Genomic DNA, 25,741 nt, shown 5'->3' on the forward strand with positions numbered 1-25,741 from the left:
ACTGGAGGTTTTAAAAACAAAGCTGAACTCAGCACTAGTAAATATGCTGCAGGGAATAACCCTGTGTTGGGCAAGATATGGACAAGATCAATTAACAGATCTCTTCCATGTCTACTTTCTATTATTTTTGACTGTTGGGGAGAAAACTTTGCTAGAGAAAAGCCTAAACCTCCCTCCACCCCATGCCTTTTTTTTTCTTTTTTTTTTTTTTTTTTTTTTTAATTATTTTAAGAAGAACAGACTCTCTGGCACTGCAGGCTCAGCTCTGTTCATTACTGCAGCGACGTCTCTCCCACCAGTTTCTCTCTGCTCCTCCTCCATCCCCACTCTTATTGAGAAGCCCTGGAAAGAATTTCCTGGACAGAAAAGAAAGAGAAGAAGAAGAAAAAAAAAATCTGAATTGCTCTTATTTCTGATCTTTCCAGACCCCTTTATAATAATCATCTATTCCAAGCAGCGTTTGACACTTCCTTCCCACCCACCCCTATTAGGAATCAGCCGTGGGTTGCCTCCTTGTGCTCCTTTTCTCCAGCCTCAAGGTGCGCATTACAATTCTATTCTTATCCAGAGCACGATAGCATCAAACGAGGGATGGAGTCAGGGTAAGCTCCACGCCTGAAGAAATGCACACCTTTTGTTTATGGCAGCAGGATGAAAGCCATGAGCTGGAGCCGGACACAAATCTGTCAGCCCTTGGGAAAAGAAGCTGCTAACGACGGCAGTGCCGAGTACCCCGAGCACATCAAACAATCCTTCATTGGCTATGCTGGCTTGAAGTTCAACATATCTGTGCTTACCTTAATAAACCAGGCCTGAAAAATCACCGTATAAAGCTTAGAGGTGCTTAGAGGTACAAGGGCATCACTTAGACTCCTCCGGCGCTGGGCTTCGTTCTGCAAACAAAATTGGATCAAAATTAGGGCTAAATTCAAAATCAATTTAAATACTCCCCACACATTTTCATTTAAAAATATGCCAGATATTGATAAGGGAATACAACCAAAATGTGTGGATTTCCTTCCTTGTGGAGAGAGGCAGAGAGATGAGCCCACAGCCAAAAAGAGATGTGTTTTGCTGTGGGCTGGGGTGTGACACAGCACAGCCCCACTGAATCAACACACAGATTCTGATTTTTACATTCACTCCATAATGTCAAGTTTCTATTAAGGATTGTTTAGTTCAGAAAATTAAAGAGGCAAAGGAACACCGGGAGAAAAAGGCCACGAGGAAAATTAAATAGCCAAGAGACCTTAGCAGAAAGAAAGTGATGGACACAGAAGGTTCTGCCCCAGCCTCTCCACATGTCCTCCACTGCAGCCCCATTTTCTCAGAAGAGGTGCCACAGCTTCACTGGCAGGCAGGGCTGGAGCAAACCTCAACCCTCCACGGCTGCCGAGCTAAGCACCAGAATAAATCAAATAAAGGCAGAAAAACATGGGAAGAGGTGAAACGTGGGCTTGGAGGGAGAAAAGGGGAAAGAGGAAGGAGCTCTACACTTTCCAGCGACCCACTTTTCTCTGCACTTGCCTTGGGTTGAATCCCCCCAAGAAGCCCTTGCCCATGTCCCTTCTCCTCCTGCCGTGGAGCAGAAAGGGCACTTTGTGCCCAGCGCAGCCACAGTGCCTGGGGCAGTGGAGAGACAGCACAGAATATCCTGAGCTGGAAGGGATCCACAAGGATCACTGCATCCAGCTCCTGCAGCGGTGGAACCAAAGCCCTCCGAGGCTGCCAGCTGGAAGGAAAGTGGCAGGATCTCTATCCCAGCAAGGAGCTGGTGAGGGTCAACTTCTCAGCTGTGTAAGGTACCTGGATGAACACTTTGTTGTCATTCAGCTTCTGAAGGTGCCTGTCGGGGGAATCACTGTGCTTACAGGCTCAGCACCCTGCTGGAAACCACCAGGATTCAGCAGGAAAGCATGCAGCTGCATGCATTACATCCACATAATGCAACTCCATTTCTTCAGAGCAGGGTACTCACCTGGCTGGAGCAGCAGCAAATCTCACTATTGCAAACAAATAATAATAATTAGAAAAAAAAAAAAAAAAAATAGTCAGGGAAAATAAAACTGGTCAAACTTACATTTTTTTCACAAAATCTTGTGTTGTCTTTGAATCACAGGCAGTGATTTTGGACACGAGACTGAGCAGAATGCATTGTTGATGCTCTCAGCCATTAGTCTATAAATTGAATAAGATAGATGTGTTCATTCATATGAACTAATGTAGTTTTTCTTATGAAGGTTTCATATTATACAAATCCATTAGCATATTTACAAATTAATCTTCCCTTAGGAAGAAAAAAGATCAAAGATTTACAGAAGGAAGTGCTTTATTACTTTTAAACTGCCTTTTTTTTTTCAAAGAAAGAGAAAAAGAAATGAAGGGAAATTATGTTGAACCATAAATGTTTCTTTATGACTACTGTACAGCAGCTTTGTGGGAGATTTAAATTTACTAAAGGGCAAGGGGGACTTTAAGCCATCTATATGAGTTCAGTATTAAAAATATATATACATGACAGGTGCCCATATAAGTTCATGCAGTACAAAATATTCCATAAATGAGCTCATTTATCTGAGTAATTTAAAAAGAGCTTCTGCACAAGGGGAGATATTTAGTATGAATTATAGTCCGTTTACCTTTCATAAGTTTTTTCATCACTTCCCATACCTCCTTTGGTGCTACTGAAAATATCTGTAGTTATCAAGCCTTATATTCAACCTTGCTATTCCCTATTCCCAGGAAAGCCCTATTGGTGAAGTGACTCCACGTTCAAGATATGCAGCTTGTAAAGCCTTGCATGCAAGATTATTTCCTCCTCAGCAATGCCAGATAAAAGAAGATCAGGCTAAGAAATCTTTAATCTAAACAAATAACTTGAATAACAAAGAGCATTCCAGGTTGAAAAAAAAAAAAAATCTCCGAGTTTACTCCCATTTTTGAGATTTGACTCAGTTGTGAAAGATTCTGCTGTTTTCAAAATGTCTTTGTACTATGGTTGGAAAATAAAGAGTAGTAGAGCAGCAAGGAAATTAAATGAGATGCAAACCTTTAATGATTTATTAATAACCACTTTCTCAGACATTTCTAACTGCTAAAGAGAAATCAGAACACTAAATATATTAGGATCTTCAAGGGTGGGAGGTGGAAGGGAGAACTATTGGAAAGTTATGAAAATAATGAAAAATTTCCAAGGCTAAAAATCCACCTGATAACCAAAGCACATTTTAGGCAGAGCAGCTACTGCTTTGGGAGAGATGTTAGAGTCAGAACTGGATGACCTATGAAATCCCTCCCAGACACAAGCTTTGTACTTCTATGCTGAGATGTTTGAACACCTTTTCCAACATGTATCATTAATTTATTTTTTTATCTTTTAGGATATATTCCAAAGGAATACTTCAAGGCTATTACTTAGACTGCAGTTAAATCACCTTTAACAAACAGAATAACACTCATTTTCTGGTGATCTCTGCACTCACTCAAGTATAACTTCTTTCACTTCCTGGAGCTTGTTGAAAAATTGATTTTAGATTGAAAAGGACCAGAAACATCCACCTTTCCTGGGATATAAGGAACCAAGCTGAACTTGTTCTCCTACTTAACACTCCCAAAAAAATCTTCTCCCCCTCCATCCACATGCCGCCTATCCTCATGAAGAACATACGCCTTGATCAATTTTAAATGAAGGATATTCCTCCACTCTGCAGCTGACTGTAATTGCAAAATCCCTCCACACCCTCCTGTTCCCATTCAGGAGTGGTCTACCTGAACAGCCAGGAAACTTCCTCTCTGTCTCTTTCCCTCTGTTTTCCTGAGGGAAGCACTGCAAAAGGTTTCCCTGTAATAGTTTGCAGGGAAATTCAGTGTCATTTTATGTTTTCCCTCAGACGTTGCATTTGGCTATCGGAGTGCTCACAGTTAGCAAACCAGAACTCTTCAATGTCTCAGTCGACCCACTTGGGAAATCAATAAAAGATAAGACTTCCCATGTTTCAGTGCTATGAGGGTTGGCAAATGTTTCTAAAGTGCTTTGAAAACCTGGAAAGGTGCAATGTTCTTACATTGGCCTGAATGCTTTGTAGTTCTGCAGAATATTTCATTCAAAAATCTTCAGCTTTTACAAGTAGCTAACCTTAACTGTGACAGTCCTATGAGATGTCTGTAAATAAACAACAACATTTAGGATAGTGCTTAGTCCACCATATCTTAGTCCAAAATACTGGCGTCAGACACTGTAATTTATCATTTGTATGGTCTTCTAGTCCTGCTGAAGTCCACGAAACCTTTTAATTGGAAATATTATTGGCAGACCCACTCGGTAGATTAATGCTAATTAGCTTAGGGTAGGAAAGTTGTACATTACTTGAACTTTGGCTCACAAAAAGAGAAGGAATGAGCAAAGAGGAATGTCCTAGAGCCAGCAGGAGAGAAGTCAACAACTGAGGTTCAATTACAGAATATATATATGTGTGTGTATATATATGTGTGTGTGTGTGTATATATGTGTGTATATATATATATATGTATATATATATATATACACACACACACACACACACCCTCATATATATCACCAAAAAAACCCTTAGGCCAAAGTTCTCTCAGACCAAGAGGCATTTAAGGTTAGGACCTTACGCTTTCCCGTCCTTCCAGTCTCTAGCCTTCCTCACCTTGTTAGGGATACTGACTGCATCACACATATGAGAGGAATTTGGCACCACAAGTTTTCCAGGTGGAAAAAGTGTGTCATCAACGAAGAAGAATTACAGGTCATTAAACTGGAGTGCATGCTGCGCATGCCTCTTCAATTCAATATAGGGAATTAGGAAGTCAAATGCCTGTGGCATTAAATATGAATGATGAATGCGAGAAATAAAATAAGTAGAAGAGAAATCTATGTGTTTCATTACGTGAGGTAGCTGTGCCACTGGCACCTTTTACTTTTGTATTAAAAAAAAGTGGTCTAAGATTAGAAAGCAAAGAAAACTCGTTTTTTAAGGATATTCATGTACCATTGTAACGAGACTAAAACATATAGTATTTTCTAATCTGGATTCCATTCCAACAGTCTGAAATGACCATAGAGTATGATACTTTATGAACCAGGAATCGAGAAGAATATCATGCGCGTCCTTCTTCACACTCGCTTCTAAAAGAACAGCCAGCATTTGAGGAAAGAACACAAACTCCAGAAAAAGAACAATATCAGAAGTGACACAATACCCCATCTTAAGGCATGTGTCTGACTCCTGCTCAGAATATGAAGGATAAACAAGATGAGCCACAAAGGCTTCTGTGTGCACCCCAGAGCACGCGGCATGGGAAACCGCTTCTCCCGCTCTCCGACGGAAATGGTTTCTTTCATCTCCGATCAAGTTCCAGAGGTATCTCTATTTATTTACACATGAAGGGCTGTGAACCAAATTCACCTCCTCATTTTGTACAGTAAATTGAAAAATGCATCTACTCAGCAGCCTCGCCAAGACACGTAGAGGTTGGAGTTGTGTCCCTCGGGTAATCAGATGTTATCTGCACACAAGACATCCCTCTGATGAACATCTAATATTAAGCAAAATTCTATATTAATCCTCTGATTGTGGTAGAACAAGTGACTATGCCATGAAAAAATAGAGAATTGAGAACAGCCAGGTAACATCTAGAGGTGATAAGTAAGAAAACAAATATTCAACAAGCTGGTTGAATACTTTTCAAGATGATGAAGATGAGGGAGAAGAAAGTTTATGAACCAATCACCAATTTCACCAAAATTTGAGGTAAAAATAAAGGAGTGCTTTGAAATAGAATATATGGTGAGAGTGTCAGTGAATATTTTCTTGCTGTGTTTCATGTTCCAAGACAATGTGATACCCAGAGAACTGTATATCAATAAATTCTGATCTACTTTATCTTACTTAATAATATTTCTGGATAGATAATGAAAACAGAAACTGCTTGAAGACCAGGAAAATTTCTGTTCCAAATGAGCTGGTTTTGAAATCCTTTCTGAAACATAACATCCTTTTACTGATAAAATTAAATTCTGTCTATTTTCAGGGACAAAACATGATTTATTTATATGCATAAACACACACATATAAATAACATATATGATGTATTTTGGTACACAGTGCATTTTCTGTCCTATATAATCTCATCTAAATTTTCCTCAACTTATTTTTAAGCACAAAATATGAGATGTTTGCACCATGCAATTTCCTTCTCACTACACTGTTGTGTGATAAATGGTAACGAGGATGGCCTGGATCACACCCCAATTACCAGAATCACTATGGAGGAAAAATCAACAATTTGAACCAGACACTCACCAATCCCACAGCATCTGATACGGGGCTCCTTTAAATCACTTAATACAGTATGGCTTTGTGCAGGCACCTAGAAAGGGGAAAATATTGCAATTAATCCCCCAAACTTCAGGTATTGTACATTTTACAGACACTGAGTCCTTTTATAAATTCAACAGTTTTTTTTTACTTTTGACATGCGTTTTGTTGTGGAGACTGGCTCACTGGAAGTTTTCACGGTTTGGGGTTTTTTTCTCAAAACTGCCGTTGTGGAAAAATCGCAACTCCACCAGCACCATCCACCACATCCTTAATATGGTTGATGGAATAATTCAGGTGGCACAGGGAACCTTGAGAATTTCAATCTGAATTAATTTTTTTAAATAAGATTTCTTTCCCTCAGTGCCAAAACTGAAAATGATGTAAGTGCAAAAATCTCTGTAGTAAATTAGTCATAAAAGAATAAAACAGTTAAACGAATATATTTTTCATGCTTGAGGGCTGTGTGTTTAACAGTTTTCTAACTGTTCATTCATTTATATAAAAATACTTTGGTTATTATCTACTTGAGTTGAAATTAGATATTTAATTGACTGGAGGGAATGAAATCCGCTCACTTTTAAATAAAGCAATGATTTAAAAATATTCCTGTAAAGTGATTTGTAAGACCACACCAGCACTAGTTCTTGGCACACGTCCTTGTCTGTGTATATATTTTAAAAGCATGGTTGTTTTTACAAATGTAGTACTGTGAGAGCTAACTTCTTCAGAAACATGTTTATCTTAATTAGGAAAGTCAACAGACTTCTAATGGGAAGAAATGCGTATTTTTCTCTGTGGTATCTAAAGCATCAAAGGCCTCGTTCTCATGCCAAACCAATCTTCCTTCCTGCCTGCCTTTCAAACCCAGGTGATTGCAGACAGCTGAGCAGACATTTTCCCAAAAGCTTCTATTGACCTGGCTCCAGTCCTTTCCCGTGCTCTGTCTCCTTTTCTATCCGCATGTCACTTTTCTTTCTCTTTCTGTGTATTTGTTGTATTTTTGCCTGAGGAAACCTAGGGATATTCATGGCACTGAGGCAAATAATGTGGAATTAAAAACTAAATTCTTCAGACCTTATCCTAGCAACAGGACCATCACCATCTGTTCAGAGGACAGGACTGCCATTATCCGCTGCATTCTTTGTACGTACTCCATCACCTGTGAGGGGAAAAACATTGCCCCTTATCCTGGGGTCTTTGTTTAAAAAACAAAGTTGTCTGCTTCTCTCTGGTACCCATACATTTCATAAATGTGATATACGGTACATTTAAAGGGATTAGGCAGCAATAAAAAGCCTTAAAAGCTTAAAAAGAAAAGAAAAAAAAAAAAAACCACAAAAACTAAAGAGAGGACATCTGCATGATAAACAGAAAAAGCAAATATTGTTCTATTTAAATAAACAGTTGAGATTAATTACTAGAAGTTCATACAAATTCCTGTATCTACTACCAATATCAGCAATGCAAGCCCTGCACCTTTCACTTTGGGAGAATTTTCCAGCAGTAGTGGAATTGTTAGGGGTTTTTTTTGTTGCTGTTTTTTTTTTTTTTTTTTTTTTTTTTTAATTTAAATGATTGATTTAAAATCTGTGTTCCCCAATGTGCTGCAAAGGTCATTTTGACTGCTCACAAGCACATCTGCTGCTGAAGTCCCAAAATGCAACAATAAAAATCTGAAGGGCTGAACACTTTTTACCTCAGGAAAACATGAAGTTGCTCAAAGAGCTAAAATACCCTACAATTTAGTCTGAAATCCTCATCTTTTTCCCTCAAAGAATAGTACTCCTTATTCCTCATTTATTTCCTCTTTGAATATGGTTAAAAGTGCATGAAGGAGGAAGAGGTAAAAATCAGGGAATTAAAAGAAAAAACATTCCTGGAAATCAGAGCAACATTCTTGACCTCAAATTATGTTTTCAGTTTAAAACTATAATTTATAAAAGCTGGTTGACTGGCTGTCTCTGTTGTTTTTATGCCACTTATAAACAAAGCTGCAGTCATATTTATTTCTCAGGGCTTACAGACACATTTGTGGTGCGCAGCTTGGCAACAGAAACTGGTAAAAATTCGCTCCTACCAAACCTCTAAAGTGCTCAGACCATCCCAGAACAGCCACAAGCCTGAAGGTCCATGATGCTGCATCCCCTCCTCCCCAGGGAATAAAAGGGCAGAGCAGAGCCACCTGCTCTAATCACCCTCCTCCTCCTCTCCCCACGAGGTGCAAGTGAAGACGGAAATCCTTAGAATTGCAAGGGAAATTCTTTTTCTTCTTCCCACATTTTGTTTCCTCAGCCTTCTACCATGTTCCAGTCTCATTGATTATCTTAACAGCTTCTGCTTTTCTGCAAGCCATGGGGCTGACGGGAAAAAGTTACCTCTTTATTTGGCGGATCACAGGACAAGGGTTGTCCTAGATGGGCATTCAGCATCACCTGATCACAGAGGCTGGACCCATCACATCTTCCTTTTCAAGTGGAAAACTGAGTCAGTTCAGTTTTCTCACAAATTTTTACAAAGACTGGAAAAATTTTCAAAGGGAATGAAAAAAAAAAAATAACCTATCATAAAAAAAAAAAAAAAGAAAAAAACAAAACAAACCAAACAAAAAAAACCCAACCAAACAAAAAAACACCACCTACATTTTACCCTAAACTATTAATTTGGTTAAGGCCTTGGTCTCAGACAAGGGCTAATGATTTGCCTCAGCCAAGCAGATACCCAAATTTTGGTGAGCAAAATAGTCCAAAGCAGAAGCACAGATTTTATTTATTTATTTTAAATCTCAGAGTACCTGGGAGGTTTTTTTACTATGGAATAAATCATCAGCTCTTCTACAAGTTTGCATGTGACAGGAAAATATTCCTTGGAAGCAACGGAGGTCCCTCGGCTCTGGATAGAGGCTGGCACATTAATTCAGCTTGCTCTGCATCTAGGTGGCCTTAGATAGGACACCACTTTGGCCAAATATGAATATAATTGTGCTTTTGAAATTGCCTCTCAATGGAAAAATCTGTCTCAAATGGCATTACTTCAGTTTTGTCAACACCAACATAAAGATTTATTTTAAAAGTCTTTGAAGCATTGTTCAGATTTTGGCTTTCTTACCATACTACTAAACTTCTCATCTCTGCATTCCTCCAATATTTCATGGAAGTCATAAACTGCTGTTCATATTTACAGACCAAAACTGATGTTGCCTTCCCTGTAGAGAATACAAATACCTGTATTAGTATTCACAAAATCCTACCATCGTTGCAAGCCAGCCTTTAACAGAAAAGGAAAGAGGGAAGCATTGTGTTTCATATGGAAAACTGGGTGATGGTGGAGGAAGGGGGAGACTAGAACATAAATGTACTGAAAGCAAAACTCACATTTCAATCACAAACTTATATTTCTAACAGTGCTCAAGTGCAATATAGAGACAGAACTAATGAGGCTCTCCATACTTTTCTAGTTTCAAGGAGGAAGGTGTAATCTAAGACAGATAAAGAAATCCACTAATTAAAGTTTTCTGAGATGAATGGTAGCCTCCAATTTTTTCCTCATTTGACACAATCTAGTAACAGTGTGACATAACAATGTTTTACGCAATGCCATGGGATTTTGTGAAAACAAAGTACAAACTGAATTGGAATTTTGAGGACAACAACAATAGAGTGCTCGCAGGCCAGCCCGTGGTTGGATTCATCTCTCTCAGTTTAAATGAATACAAAGAAGAACAGAGAAAAGCTTGATGTTGAGGAATAAGTGACTTTTCAAAAGAATAAAAGTTGTGAGGGAGACTGTTAACAGGTAATAAAGGTTACAATTGATTATAAAATAGTTGAATAGGTTGGATTGGAAGGTACCTTAAAGCTCATCCTGTTCCCACCCCCTGCCATGGGCAGGGACCAGCTCCACTATCCCAGGATGCTCCAAGCCCTGTCCAGACTGGCCTTGGGCACTTCCAGGGATGAGGCAGCCACAGCTTCTCTGGGCACCCTGTGCCAGGGTCTCAGCACACCTTTTTTTGTGGTTTATGTGCAAATTTAGCAACTCTACTCCTTCATAAATAATTTACATGCACCTAATCTCCCATCACCAAGTATCCACAAATACAGTAAAGCCAAGGATGCAAGTCTTCCCCACTCCAAAGTCCTCTGCAAGGCAACAAAAATTTTGCCATCCAGCTTGACATCTGAACACAAACAGCTGTATAAAACTCCTCTCATCTCTAGTGGAATTTAACACAGCACCACAGTAACTGCTGAGAGCACACCCAAGGTCACCAATGAGTGAACTGAGGTGTCTGCAGGGGTAGGAGTTGGGCTGTGTTAGCAGCAAGGGCTGGGGTGACAGGGACCTAGCAGGGCTGCTACCCACGTGGAGACCTCTCACTGCATAGCACGCTTGGGTTTGGCCACTTAGAACAAGCTGTGTCTCAGCTCTGCCATTAGTAACGTGGATATTAAACATTTGTCTCCGTGCTGATGCATTGCCAGGAATTTCTGTTTTAGAGGAACATTTTGAAAGCTATAGAGAGATAGAGATGATGGCTGTGATTATCAAGCCAAAGCTTAGCTGCTGGTGTAGTGTGTAAGCATAATGATAATGGGGAATGGTAAGGACATTTTAAAAGCTGCTCACTGACAGCTCCAGCTTTGATTCACATCTCCAAGCTGCCCAGCCAATTGCTGAGAGGAGGTGGGAAAAATAAATAAAAAAGCTCTTCTTGTCACATAGTATTTCTTCAGATACCCCGATAGCCCTGCAGATGATTACAGCTCACAACCAGTGGCACAAAACAGAGGCAAACAAAGGTAAAAGACCATTAATTATGGAACCGGTTTCACTGAGAAGGCCACAAATGCAGGAGCAGCTGATGGGGTTGGAATCTTAGATGACATGCTGGGACCATGGGCACTGGTAGCGATGCCAGAAGAGTTTTGCTTTTATATTTTTCACATATTTGTAATCCTGAAATTCTTCGGTGTATAACTCTAAACTCCATATACAGTGCTAGCTACTGTCTTCACATTTTGATTAGACAAAACAATTCCCCTCTAGGCCTGGGAATCAAGGACAACTCTCTGTCTCAGGCCTGGAAAAGTACAAACAAAAGTGAGCGAAGGGAAGAGCAAACTGGGGGTACTTTGTTACCTGAAGCTGTAATTGGACCAAACCTTATAAAAGCGTGAAAAACACGTGATCCATTGTCCATTTGGGGTGCAGCCCCTCGGGGAGGCTTCATCTGCCCTTAACGTACCTGAAGGCCCTTTGATAACATATCTGCTTTTATTCTCCCAATCTTGTCTGGCCTCTGTTTTTCAGAAGCCCCAAAAAGGCATCAGTAGGAGTGGTGCCAGGGCAGGGCAGAGGAAGGGGGAGCCCAGCGAGGCAGGGCTCGCCGCTGGAGCGGTGCTGTGCAGCCACGGCCCCGCAGAAACGGCTTCTGTTGCTACTGCTAATGATGAATACCATATGCTTGGCTCTTGCTGTTGTAAAATAAGTTACGTTACTGCTGCCTCAGAGTGAATCAACTCTTTTTCTTTCATTAAAAATAGACATTTGTGCCCATTCATGTTTCCTCAGTGCTAGTACATGGGTAAAAAGGGTTTTTTTAAATCAAAATATCCTCTGACTATAGCTTTTTTCTGCCTTTCAAACATACCACTACCTTGTTCCAATTCAGATACAGCATCCCTTTTACCAGACCATAATCCTGAAACAGAGAAGAGAAAGAATTGATGTGATCATTCATTTTTTTTTTTCCTTCTGTTACTTTGAGCTAGTTCAATTCATTGTAGTTAAAACAATGTGATTGGCAGCCTTGATTTGAGAAATCCTTCTTTATGTACAGGAAAAAGAGATGTTTGCTGTAGACATTGAATTTTATTCAGCCTCCCACTATCTGAGAATCAGCTCTTTTATTAAAGTCATTTTGGCCACCCCTTACTAATTTATCATTGGAAAAAGACCTCTTACATTCACTTGTATTAATTTATAGATTCATATACAAACAACTTACTTTGTGATTTCACTAAAGGTGATCAAATCACTGGAGACACAATTAATTCAATTAAGATGCATCCTGCAGGCCTATCCACTCAAATACCATAGGAATATTTCAAAGTTTCATAATTTTAAACCGCTGCCTTTGCAACTGTGTATTCTGTGGTGATGTGAAATGGAAAAATATTTTGTATTTATTTATGTTACAGGTATAGTACCATATACATACCTATGGTAACAGCCCCTAAATGCTAGGTGGATACTCAAACACAAAAGAAGAGATTCAAGATTTTGACACATCGTTTTCTACTTCTGGGGTTTTGCTAAGATCAGTTTTTACCAGTCCAATGAAGCAAAGGTCCTGAGGAGCAGCACAGTGTCAGCGCAGGTAGAATGAGGGTGACACAACTGAATGCCACAAAATCCCTTCCTTGTTTCAACAAAACAAACCTGCATATTATTTCAAAGCCTGCTATAAAAAGAAAAGTGGAAAGATTTTTAAAAAAAAAAAAAAAAGGATAAATAAAAGGCTGGCAATGAGCCTTCAAAACAGAGACAACCCATTGCAGCACCTCTCCCTGTTTATTTTATGCCAAAATGATTTCCTATCCACCTGTTCATAAAAAAAATGATAAGAGCTAAAAGTATCCAGTAATTGTGAATTGGGAAAACTAATGCTTTGGCACACAGCCTGTAGGAAAGAAAGAACACAATGTATTACTTCCGTCATACGTGTAGGAACTACAGGGGATCATTTTCACACACTTCAATAGGCCCCTGTTAATGATCAGCAGTTGATTGGCCAAATTAACCCCAGGTCTACCTCCAAAATGATTATGATTGCATATTATAATTAACGATGACACTAAGGATATTAGGCTCAGAAGGGGTTTTGTTTGTTTGAATGAGTGATGGATCGTTCCATTGAAGGGTAGATGTTCCTGGCATGCTTTGGGCTTAAGCATCTCCAGGAAACCTTGGAGATAATCTCATGGCTGATGGTAATTCTGGAGAAATGGGAAAGGGAGGGGGGAGCCCCTTCTGGAGTTTAATCTTATTTCTTCCCTTATGGAATTACCTCAACACTTCTTGGTTGAACTCTAGTCTATCATTTTAATTAAATGTATCTAAGCACTCATTGTGAAGCCTAGATGGGAGTAATAAGGTTGGCAAACTGAATATTGATGTCTAAAGGCAGCAAGGAATGTCTGCAGCAGGTATTTAAGGCCTTAGTAAAAGGCAGAGGTTTTATGTATGTGTAATGCACCAAGAAAAAAGAGAGGTCTGAATTCCTGACCAAATCCAAGCCCTGATCCCAAAGTTTGGGAGTCTGAGAGAGCGAAATCTTGTCTGTTGTCAGCCACTATCACTAAAATAAACGGGCACATGAAGTCACATCCATTGAACTTAATAACTCTTGAAATTTGGCTCTGGTTTTAAAGGTTGGGTGCAATCACTTCAGTTTTGTCCTCTCACCTACTTTCTGCCTGAAAAGATGAACAGCTCTAAGAGCAGTTTGAAAATATGGGGTTCTGAAACTGAATTAAAGAACAGCCCCAAACACAGAGCTGGCTTCAAACTCCAGCACAGAGATGACACACAATTCTGGAAGGGGCTGCTGCAAAAGGCTCTAGAAACCTGAAATGCAACATGATTTACATTTCAACCACCTCTCCATCCATGTTTAAAACCTCCAAAGTGAGAAAAAAAACCTAACTAGAGGCAGGGCTGTGGCTAACTCATTCCTGGACAGGCCTTTCAAAGCAAAGTTTAGGCTTTTTGAAAATAAGCCATGCCCTCTTAGTCCCAAAGCGGAGGCAAGTGGACAAGAAACATGCCTCTTCTTTGAAAATCTGCCACCAGAGCACCAAAACTCTTAAACTCAACACGATTCCTTAGAGTGTGCAACATATCTGTTGATAGGTTGTAAACATTATACAGAGTGTGCTGCTGCATGTGCAAAGCATGACCTTCAGCACTGGAATTATCAAGAAATTTAGGCATGATTTGGAGAGAAAACCAACTTTTCTTACTTTTTTCCCCCATTTTTTCCCTCAACACTTAGCTGATCTCCACGTGGTACTTTAGAAGGATTTCTTCTAGCGCCATGTAAGAGCAGATTACAAGTCTTTTCTCTGGGTCCACAAGGTATAAATTTGAAGCTTCAGCTCAGCAGTTCAAAACTGGGTTTGCCAGAGGGAAATTTTGGCCTAGGAAAGAATTACCATTTACCTTTTACTGGAAAGCTGATAATAATAACAATAACCTCCCTACCTGTTACTGCATTCCAACAGCATGCCACATATGGAAAAACAAATATTCAAGCGAAAAACAATAATGTTGGGCTGCAATAAATCTTCATTATATTTATTTACATACTCATTTTACACTCTAGTATTTATATAGTAATTAATACCTACAATTAAACTAAAGTATAGGTTTATGAGGCAAAATAGAAATAGTTACTTGGCTACTTGTTTTTTGGTCTTGGTCTTTATTTTATATTTTTAGTCTTCTAAGTGCATTTTTTTTCATAAATATATAGGTACATGTGTGTAGGTATTTGTGTCCTCTTATGCAGCCTAGAAGTAAACATCATAATTACTTTACCTCACCAATTTTTCCACTGCTAAGATCCATCCACCTATGGTTTTAAATACAGCAGCTACTTGACAGAGTATATTGATGAGCTTTAATCACTGCTGAACATTTCCTGTCTGTTTGTAGGCACTCAGAGAAACCCAAGGGGCATCATTTACAAGAGTCCAAACTGAAGAGATTTGACAGGATGTCACAGGGAATAATCCAAGAATTATGAGGGTAAAAACAGATATTGAATAGCACAAACCAGTGCAGCCCTGGCAGTTTAGCAATGAATGTAAAACCAGAAGAACCTCTCACCAACGTGGCATAGTTAGAACAAATTATTTAGGAAATTTTTGTGGAAAGCTCTAACAGTACTGAACTCCAAGTGAAATGTAAAGACAAGTTTGAGAGAAGGGGAGAGAAAAATCACTGATGTCCCAGTGTTTCCTCATTTCTCAAAAGATGATGCAATAAAACCTTAAGAGTTTTTAAAACTACACTTAAAAAAAAAAAAAAAAGGTAGAAAGGCATTTCTAGTTATATCAACTTTTTATAAAGAAAGTAATTTGGAATTCTTCAGAGTTTTTTAGCTCACACAGGAATAGCAATCATGGTACAAGTTGGAAAAGATCCTATTTGCTACCCCAAGCCGAGGAATTACCACTTAAGCTGTTTGCGTCGAGGCCGTTCTGCATTGCTTTACCTGGGCAATTCCTTCCCCAGGGATTCAGAAGGAAAGAGGGGCCCAGGTGACATGGACAGGCCACATCTGTCCTGACCAACCCCAGGGCACATTGTTGTGGTACATGTGTAGCAGCAGCAGAGGTGCAGATTTGGTAGATGGGAAAGCACAATACGTCAGTATACCCCAATATCCAAGTCGGAGACTTGACAGGGGAGCACAGGAGCTGGGGGGTGATGGGGAGGAAGAAAACAGGACGGGAAAAACAGTTGACAAGAGGGATGCTGACTCTGAAAAAAGAGTCAGAGGCAGAAAAAGGGGAGAGAAAACCAACATGAGTTATACTGATTAGGGGATATGAACACCACTAGAAAATAATATGAGCTGGGGACATTATTAGTCCCCGTGGCCCCGAGAGCTTCACCTTCCCATTTACAGAAACCTGAATTCCTTGACTGCAGACTGACAGGGAGCAGGTGAGAGGGAGAAGGTGTTGAAGGACTGGGAGGAGGAAATGCGGCTGCAGAGATGCATTGGAGAAACTGGGATTTGACAGAGCACTATGTGAAATTCAGCACAGAAAATGCCCTTGACAACGTCTGGAGTGAAACCTCCCCAAAAAAAAGTCCTCCTTGTGCGCTTACAGCTCGATTCTCAGCTCAGCAAGTTGCTAAGCCAGGGCCTTGGAGAAGGGAAGTTGATTCCTCTGGTAATGAAAAATGCCTGTGAGGAAGGAGAAGACATACGTGCATTGTGAAGAAAAAAGACCACAGCCCCTGGATTTATTATATACATAATAATTAATAATGACCCAATTTTTCCTATTCCAGATTTCAAAATTCCTAACTCACTTTAATTAAGTTCACTCTAAAAATAGGATGCTATAGAACAAAGGACTTTTTTACTACTTTAAAAATGCAAGCTTACTCACTAGTTAGGATTTTCCCAGCTCTCCTTGCTCTGGTACAAAGAGCTATTATGACACGATATAAATGCGCTATCAATGGGAGACATTTTTAGATAAAACTTGATAATGTAACATTTACTGATTCCATCTGTCAAGACAGATAAAGAGAATGAGACTTCATAGCTAAATACTTAGGAAACATACAGGCAGCAACAAAAACAAGTGCAGGCAGTGCAGACCCCACTTGTGGACCTGCAATCTGGGTTAAATTTTCTTGCCAGAGACACAGGGCCTGCTTTCTACACCAGTATGGCTCTAGGATCTCCACTTTCAACAATACAATCGCATCTACTTGACAGTGTTCAGAGCTTATTTACATTATGCATTTTTAAATCTCCTAATTCTTTCTTTTGCACACAATTTTAACAGTGAAGAGCAATATGGGGCTACAGAGTAGCCTAAACACACAGCCAGTCCAATGACATCTCCTTCCCTGAGGCCCATCAGCATCACTGGGCTCATAAACGCAGCTCAGAAGCCTCACATTCCCCTTCTGAGCCACAAACCTGATTTAAATTCTGAGCAAAGACCGGCATCCCCGGCGAAGAAGAGCAATTGCTCTTTAAACAACTTTTGTAAATGCTTCCTGTGCCAACGAGGGAGCGCAGCGTTTGCTTAGGTGAAATAAAGCAGACGGACAGACCTCCCTGCGTCCTGCTTTGGTTCCAAGGTTTCAGCAATGAACAGGGGTGTGCAAAGAATTGAAAGCGGTGGAAGTGCCAAAGGTATCCCTTGGAGATGTGAGTATCCTGTTGTCATGTAAAAGAGCTCTTGAATGATAAAGAAGCGGAACCCAATTACAACCGGTTTCATGCTAATCTGAGCCCACGACTAACTGTAGGCTTTGGAGGGTGTCGTGGTGTCCACAGTGATTAATTCACCTCTTCCTGCCCAAAACACGCTAGGAAATTAATTCCCATTGCCGGAATTAATTTGGCGCTAGAAGATGCGTAAGCATTGTTTGGAGTTACCTGGCAGTGATTTTGAGGTCTTGTCTTGGATGCAGAGAAGAGGCGTCTGACACCTCATGGAGGCTCAGGAGCGCCAGTGCCATGGAAATCTGCGCTGTCCCATGCCTGCCCCCAAAGAATGGAGCTTATCCCAACCTTTATTTGGGAATGATGGGCACCGCCAGGCAAGGAGAAGACTGCAATGGACCAAGCTGGGGCATTTAAATGGGTGAACTCTGAACCTTGGTGTTAACACAGTATGTTCTTTATGGCCACACAAAGGAACAATTTAGAAACAAACAAATTAAAAGTGAGTAAGATCTTTTCAGATCTTTATAAATAAACATGAACACCTCAGTAGCTTTGTGAGAAGATAGTGATAAGTATGAACTTAGAGGTGCTAAGAAATCTTCGAGATACAAGTGTAAAGTGAAGTAAAGTAAGTTAAAGTCACATTATAAGTGATTTTGGATAAATTTTCATATGTTTGGGCACTGAAGGCATCCTAAAACCGTTTTCACTGGAGCTTGAATTCTAGTTAATGAGAAGAATTTTACATGCCAACAATCTTAGGCTGTTCAGAAGTACTTTAATTGTCTTCTTTTTATTATTTTTTGTTTATATGACTGACATTTCATAATTGTGTACAGAAAGATCACCAAGATTTTAATGGGCAGAAAGAAGTTTTGCCTCCCCAAACCTGCCACTGGCAACACTGGACCACTGCAGTGATCACACAAAAATATTTTGGTCCCAGGACAGCATCTGGAAAGAATTTGCTTTACCTCCTCACTACTTTTTTTTCTACAAAACCCAAACTTTTTGGAACAAGGTTAAAGATTTTGTGATAGGTAAGGATGTAGCAGAAATAGCCCCCTTGCACCACATCTTTTTTTTTTTTTTTTTAATTAAAAATGGGTCTTATCCATCAGCTGAAATTAAAAAACAAAGTACCTCTTTGCACTAACTAAGCTTAATTTTCTGATTTTCAGCTTTTTTTTGCTAAGTAGAGAGGGAAGGAAAAAAAAATGAAAAAAAAAAAAAAAAAAAAAAGCAACACTTGAGAAATGGAATTTTGCCCATAGACTGATGGCTACATATCGCATTTCTAGTGGGCTTATAACCTGCTCCAGTGAAAACATAATTTTTAATTTGCTTTTAGGGTTATTTATTTTTTTTTATTATTACACTAAGGGTTTATAATTTAACGTCAAACATAATTTCGCACGAATTACGAGGCTGCACTACGATGCTGAAGATAAGATGTATGTGACTGGTTGGCACGGCCTCAAACTCGGTTTCTAGAAAATGGGTCACTAATTGGCAGGCTGCCATCCCATACACTGCTCAGTGCAACTTTACATCAAGCAAGCTATCTTTTGCACAGAGTTATGCACATCACCCTCCCAGACAGTGGAAAGAAAAGTAGACATCTTTTAACAACATTGTATTTACCCTTTCACACCACACAGGCAACATTTGATGTTGGAGTCACATGATAATATTAAATTCGTACTGTTCTTATTAAAAAAAAAAAGAAAGAAGTATTCCTAAATGTTTATGCCTTTGCCTTTAAAAAAAAATAAGACTTTTCATGTAGCAATTAAAAATCCTAAATTATTGGTCATATCACTTCATAAAAATCACACCAATTTTGATTAATTGTAGTTCAACCATTTAAGAGCTGAAAAAACATGACATTTTACTATGATGTCATTTTCCCATTCATTCCAGTGGTGAAAGTCCACCACAGCTACAGTAAGAATAATATAAAAACTAAAGCATGGAAATGATCAGAGGAAATAATTTTGACAATGAAGTAATTTCCTAGATTGGTTTTTAAGTATGACTTCTTTGTCAGCTTTAAATAAAAAAATAAAAGATGCCATGATTTTATTGAACTTGCATGGCGAATGAGTAATGTGCATATGTAAGAAGTGGTGTCACTTCACTTGAAAATCAAACCATATGCTCGAGCCCAGCAAGAGCAGAACACCCCAAGAGTAAACCCAAATCAAATATCTACACAGGAACCCTGAGCCAAAGTGTGGTGCCTTCAGAACCAAGGAGTACTGAACATAAAATCCACAAAAAAAGTAGGATCTCAACGTCAAAGGTGATTCCATGACAAATAGACAATATGGCCTCTATTCAAATTTTTGTTCAGAACTGTTATAAATGCTTTACATTTCCTATCGGAAATGTCTGCAAATTTCAAAGATTTTTTCTTCTAAATCAGTAATTTCAAAATTTTTGCTGTTGGTTTAGGATTTTTTAATATTGTTTTTGAGTGCAGTTGAAAGTGAGGCCCTTGCATATGTTTGTATTTTCATAGGTGCCAAACTGATGCTAGGATCCAATCCAACTTCTTTTGAAATCAATTGGAATTTTTCACTTGACTAGAATTCAAGCATCTGTTATTAGCGATTTCAGAGATGGCGAGGGAAAAAAAAAAAAAAAAGTCAAAAATAATCCAAAATGTGGTGTCAGGACACCAAAATTTTCTCCGTCGCCTTAGTTCCTCTAGAAATTGTGTCACTTGCAAACTGCTTTATTTCACAAAAGGATAACAAAGACGAGAAAAAGCAGCAGGGAGAATATCCCTGTGATAAACTTCTACCCAAAGAGCGGCAGCGTTCCCCCCCAGCGCCTTGCCGGAACAACAATACACAAAGCTCAGATACAGATGCAAAGCCCTCACACAATCCTGAACTTTGCAGTAGGATCCAAGAGCAGAACTATGGAATGAATTTCCTTTTACAGCAATTTACATCATCCCAAAATGCCTTTGGACTGGAAACAAAACAGAACTTCTGGAAAGGTCCTTAAATCTTATCTCATTCCAACCTCTCTATCATGAGCAGGGACACTTTCCACCAGACCAGGTTGCTCAGAATTCCATCCAACCAGGCCTTTTTCCAAGATTCCAAGGCCTCAGTTCCCCCATGCAGAGAATAAGGGCCCTCAATTAACCCACACCCAGAACAAGATCCAGCCTTTCAGACTCAGAGCGCATTTTTTCGTTACTGGCCTCCAAGTGAGGGAAAACTTAAATTTAAACCCACGTCTCCAACACACCCAGCCACCAACTGAATTTACTTCAACAAGCCTCTAAAAGAGGGAGTCCCCACTGCAAACAATAGAGCTCAGAAATGTCGCAACTGCCAGGAAATGAAATTTCATGGGAGAAAAAAAGGGAAAAAAAAAAAAGAGAGAAAAAGAAAATCAGAAGGGAATCACTCTGCCTGGGCAGAGCCTCAGGGAGTGAATCATCAGTACCAAACTGGTTCTTCTTTGAAACCATGCAACAGTTTGTGTGTTTAGGACAACATTTGTTTAGCAAACAGACACCAACAAAATTTGCTCAAGGAAAGTCTGCATATGTTTGGGGTAAGGAAGTGACCTCTGGAGAAGAAGATCCAGGCTCCCTGCAGTGCTGAGTGCCTTTGGTCCTGCCTGAGTCTCCCAAGGCTGCTTCTCTCACAAGATTTACCCAAGGAAGGATGCATTTACAATCTCAAGCACCTCATTGCAATTAACTAACAGGGAGATGCAGTTGCATCAGCACATAAACTTTTAATTTTTTTTTTAACTTAAACCACTATAACCTTCCATAATTTTTTTTTTTTTAATCCCTAATATTTTGCATTATGGAGACAATTTCTTGCATATTGGTGGTACTTTTGCAGCTTTCAGGGGGCTGCTTCACTTTTTGTTCATGTGGTAACCTGATGTGTAAGATATTTTTTTAAATCATTGAAAACTTAGTAATAAAATATCCCAGAAGCTGTTCTTACAGTGTGAGCCAAACATAAAAGGAGACAGCACCAAGCATAGAAGATCTGGGAATAAAGGATCAGTAGAGGTAGATCCCTATTCCTTTAAATTTCATGAAGAGTTTCTTTGCTAAAAGCCTCATTTCACTCACAAACCATAAAAAGCAATCAGAAGCTAGTCAGGGTTTCATTTTTCTGCATGTATGTGGGATATTTCATGAGAAGATTTTCTTGTTCAGTCTTACACTACTGGGAGTCACCTGGATACAAAACTCTACCATCCATGCACTGTGGAAGTTCCTGGAAAGTGAAGTTCAGATAAAATTTAACTGCAGTCAGGCCATCATTTTGCACAAGTTTCCCAATTTTCCTGGTAAGTGTCTAGAATCAGAAAGTGATTATTCCACAAAATGATCTCATGTAAACGCATAAATGCAAAGTCAGGAGTTTCTCTTTTCATGATGATTGACTAGTACAAACCTTTCAGCTTTGCTTGAAATATCCAAGTTTTTCTTCTCTTTCCTAAATTATGTGCATAATCATCGTTTCCTTTGACCAGATTGCTCTCATGAGTGTACAGGAAATAATATTTCAAAAGATTTCTACAGACTTGTAAGAGATCATTCCCACTCCTGAATGATTTGATTAAAATATTTTTTCAGTTCTAGTTAAGAAATTACTTTCCTAGAATTTTATTTTGCCTTTTATTCACACTTATACTCCACCACAGCGCACCATAAGAGCCTCACTGATGTCTCAGTGAGCAGCTGGAAATCATGGAAGGGTCTGGGTTAAAGGGACCTTAAAGACCACCTCATTCCAGCCCCTTGCCCATGGCAGGGACATCTTCCACTAGACCAGGTTGCTTCCAAGCCCCAAACAACACCGGGTTTCATTTTCCCCTCCTCTTCACACAAACAAACAAGAACAACCCCAGAACACAGCCCAGTGCTCTTAGCACAGTATCACACACCTCCAGGTTTTTTTGGCAGTCCTAAAGGTTCCATGAGGCCTGTTTAATCAGTACTGTTTCATTAATACAAATTAAAAAAAAAAAAAAAAAAAGAAGAAAAAGAAGAAAAAAAAACAAATTAAAAAGCTGTAAAATGCATCATAATCTCCTGCATTTACACATATCAAGAATAGTTTATTTCAAAAGTAATTAACTGAAATAATTGGGCTCTCTGCACTGTTTCTTGGACTGTTTTTTTCGAGTTTTTTTAATTCCTTCAAAGAAATAGGGAATACATGAGATCAGTTTCTAAGTCCTTTCATTCAGAGAGTTTTTTCTCCTCTCTCCAGTCTGTCCAAAGATTTTTGAGTTTTTGGATGAGGAGCAGGAGCAGAGCACAGGGGGTGGGACTGGGTACCTGGTACTATCCTGCTCCCACCCCACTGCTTCTCTCCTGCTTCCTGCAGCCAAGCCTGGTTCTCCCTCAGCTCTTCTTCCCTCTACTATCTTCTCTTCCAAAATATTTCAGTTCGCAAAATTTTCCAGGATAGGCACTGTCTTTACAACTGTGGTTACTCATTGTATTTCTATTATTATTAATATAATTATTATAGAAATGCAGACAGAGTCACAAGTCACGCAAATCACGTGTGCCACACACTGGTTCATGTTTCACGTGTTCCCAAAAAAAAAAAATACACAAACTCCAGGTTTTCACTTATGCTTTTCCCCCCCCTCCAAATTAAATACATGCAAAGGTCATTTGAGGATATGCTGAGTATGCTGATGAAATGCAAGTTATTACAACAGCACACTTTTGCTTTTCTGGAAAAGAAAAGAAAATCCAAGTCTCTCTATTCCCAAACTCCATGCGAATCATTTGTGCAGGAGCTACTGTTACCCTGAAGCGGCTGGAACTTGCAATACCTGCCCTCCTGACTATTTCAAAATCTTGGAATTTATCTGTTTCAGACACATATAAACTCATGTATGTTTGAAATTGAAAACAAAGCAGGTAGAGATGAGCCTGGAAAGTTTTACAGACTCCAGTACGGTAGTGAGTGGGCAAAAATACTGACCACAGAAAACCAGTATCTGCATAGGAAAAAACAAGCAGAGGTTTCAGTATCTTGAAAGCAAAGAAAGTTTAGAAGTTCTTGGAAAAAGAATTATTTTTTAAGCTTTATGTCTTTATGTGAAGGGTCTTCATACTGTTTTTCCCTGTCCAGCCGACTCCCATTAGGTTTAATAAATGTTTCCCCTGTCTAAGAGCAGGAACAGCAAGGCTTGCTTGGTCATGGCCATTAATTGCATTTGGAAGAGGGGCACAGCCCAGTCCAACTCTGACAGGGAGCATCTCTCTGTGCTAACAAGAAATGGCTTTTGGGATAAAAAAATATGAGAATATCCTACTGTAACCTTATGTCCATCTATGGGCACTCTTGCTGCATTGCTTTGAATTATCCTAGATCCACTTTAATACCTTTTATTGCATAGATTGTTCTCTCCAAGCAGCACAATTACTATTTGCAATGAGTAAAAGCAGTTTTGCCTTTCACGTCGCTGGCATAAATGAAAAACTACACCTCTCTCGCTTTCAAAAATACTTCTAAAGACAAGAACAATCAATTTAAGTGGAACCAGCTTCAAAATGAAATGCACTTGCCACAACCAAAACTGCTCTGTGTAGGCTCAAGGAGAGGCGAACTTATTACTAGTTTAATCTAGTCATATTTAAGATAAAGCCGTTCATATTTTCAGAACCGAAGAATCAAAATTATAATTGTTTTTGTCATTTGCACAGCAATTTTACTCCTGAATGCATTGTTTTAGGCAGGAATTAATAAAAATTGCATGCGCTTCAGGTGCTGTGTAGCTCACCCTTTTCCACACAGCCCAGCCTGGAGCTGTGAATGCTCCTTTTCTTATTATCAGTTAATAATTCTCTCTCATTGAGGCAAATTAGGAACTTGACTGTGTTAGAGAGTCCAGAACGCTGCTAGAGGCAAAAAGGGGCTAAATGGCAGAAATTCCTCTCTGAGCAAGATGCATGAAGCACAACATTGTGTCCACCACAAAAGCTGCTCTGTATTTTTGATCCTTTCTAATTTAATTAGCCCAAGAGGTAGCGCATTAATTTGCCAAGAATTCTTCTGATGCGAAAGCTGCCCTCATTGCAGCGAAGGGAAAAAATAACCTGCCTGCTACAGTGGCATGCCAGTAATGAAAGGGGGTTATTTTTGTGTTACAAATGGCATTGCAGGGTTACAAGAGACCTTTAAACCTTTTTATCTCTGGTTGGGTCATATGTAACACAAAGCACTAATTAACCAATTCTGCTCCAGAAATCTTTTTAAATGCTTAGAGTAACATGGTTAGAACCCAGGTCACAGGAAGAACTTATTATTATTATTTGGTATGAAAAGAAAAGAATTACATGTTATATTAAAAATTGCATTTAAAAATAGAAAGGGAGTCAATCGGCAGCACAAGTCCTGTTCCGTGGGACTCCACATCCCAGACATTTGTCCTGGCTTTGTTTTCTTTATGTTTAATGATATTCTTTATGTGGGCAATCTGGAGCCTCCAATTCCCTCAGCCTGTCTCTTGGCTCTCAATGCTGTATTTGTTTGGTAAATTGTCTCCATGTTAATCTTCTTCATCAAATACTTGAGGTCAGATTTGAAAAATCTTTGATCAAACCTACTATCACCCAAACTTCTTCACTGCCATGTGCTTCTGATATGTTCTTGTGCACATTAGTGGGTCATTTACTCATTAAAGAACAATGAAAAACATGCATAGTATGAGAGGTCTTGAAGGAGACTTTGAACTGTTTATGAAATCTATGAAATAATTTCTCTCACTTGCCTTTTTTTTTTATTTTTTTTAAGAGATAAGCTCATTTTCAGGGAAATTCCTGATGCTCCCTCCTCCTGCTTTTTTGCACTGCAAGGTTCAAAAATTACTCTACAAAAGCTGTGGCACGCTCAGATTCATGCTGTAGGACCAAGAGTAAATGACAAATTAAAGGGATTTCCTGCTTTCCTGCACAGAAATCAAAGGGCACGCCAACTCTCGAATGGGTGGTGGTTTGTACTACTGGTACTACCATTCCTGCACATCTCAAAGTCCATCAATTGCTTTAGAGATCCTCAGGGAAGGCAGGACCTGGTGCTGTCTCTTTCAGAAGCACTCCTTGTACATGTCTTAGCACACAACTCCTGATGCAGATCAAATGCTGCGCATCAAACACCTCTCTCCCAATCCTTGGTAAAACAATTGTAGGAAATGAATGTTAAGAGTTTAAACTAAAAGGTTTAAACTGAAAGGTTTACAAATCATTTTACCTGGAGGAAGAACCTGGAAACACAACCTGACAAGGGATCTGCAGAGGTCAGTGTAGATGCTCAGGGCATGAGCAGGACCCAGTCCCTCACCACCACCAGCCAAGAGCACTGTTTACTTCCCAGTGGTTTTAAAGAGTGTG

At 39.4% G+C, this 25,741-nt stretch overlaps 1 long non-coding RNA gene across 3 annotated transcripts in view; it reads right to left on the reverse strand.

The window, feature by feature from the left end:
• Positions 1-245: 245 nt before the first annotated feature.
• LOC120755181 (uncharacterized) overlaps positions 246-25,741 on the reverse strand; it is a 73,732-nt gene continuing 48,236 nt past the window's right edge. The window contains exons 1-8 of one of the 3 annotated variants that reach the window (XR_005701657.1): positions 14,372-14,471; positions 12,004-12,048; positions 9,453-9,549; positions 7,422-7,506; positions 6,330-6,396; positions 2,081-2,178; positions 798-893; positions 246-356 (exon numbers count right to left, since the gene is read on the reverse strand). This is a non-coding gene — a long non-coding RNA (uncharacterized LOC120755181). Of the gene's footprint in view, positions 357-797; positions 894-1,978; positions 2,004-2,080; positions 2,179-6,329; positions 6,397-7,421; positions 7,507-9,452; positions 9,550-12,003; positions 12,049-14,371; positions 14,472-25,741 lie in introns of those variants that run through there. The other 2 variants (XR_009208041.1, XR_009208040.1) reach the window with 2 other exon arrangements.

The sequence above is a fragment of the Hirundo rustica genome, chromosome 7 (genome assembly GCF_015227805.2).
Source record: "Hirundo rustica isolate bHirRus1 chromosome 7, bHirRus1.pri.v3, whole genome shotgun sequence".
NCBI lineage: Eukaryota > Metazoa > Chordata > Aves > Passeriformes > Hirundinidae > Hirundo > Hirundo rustica.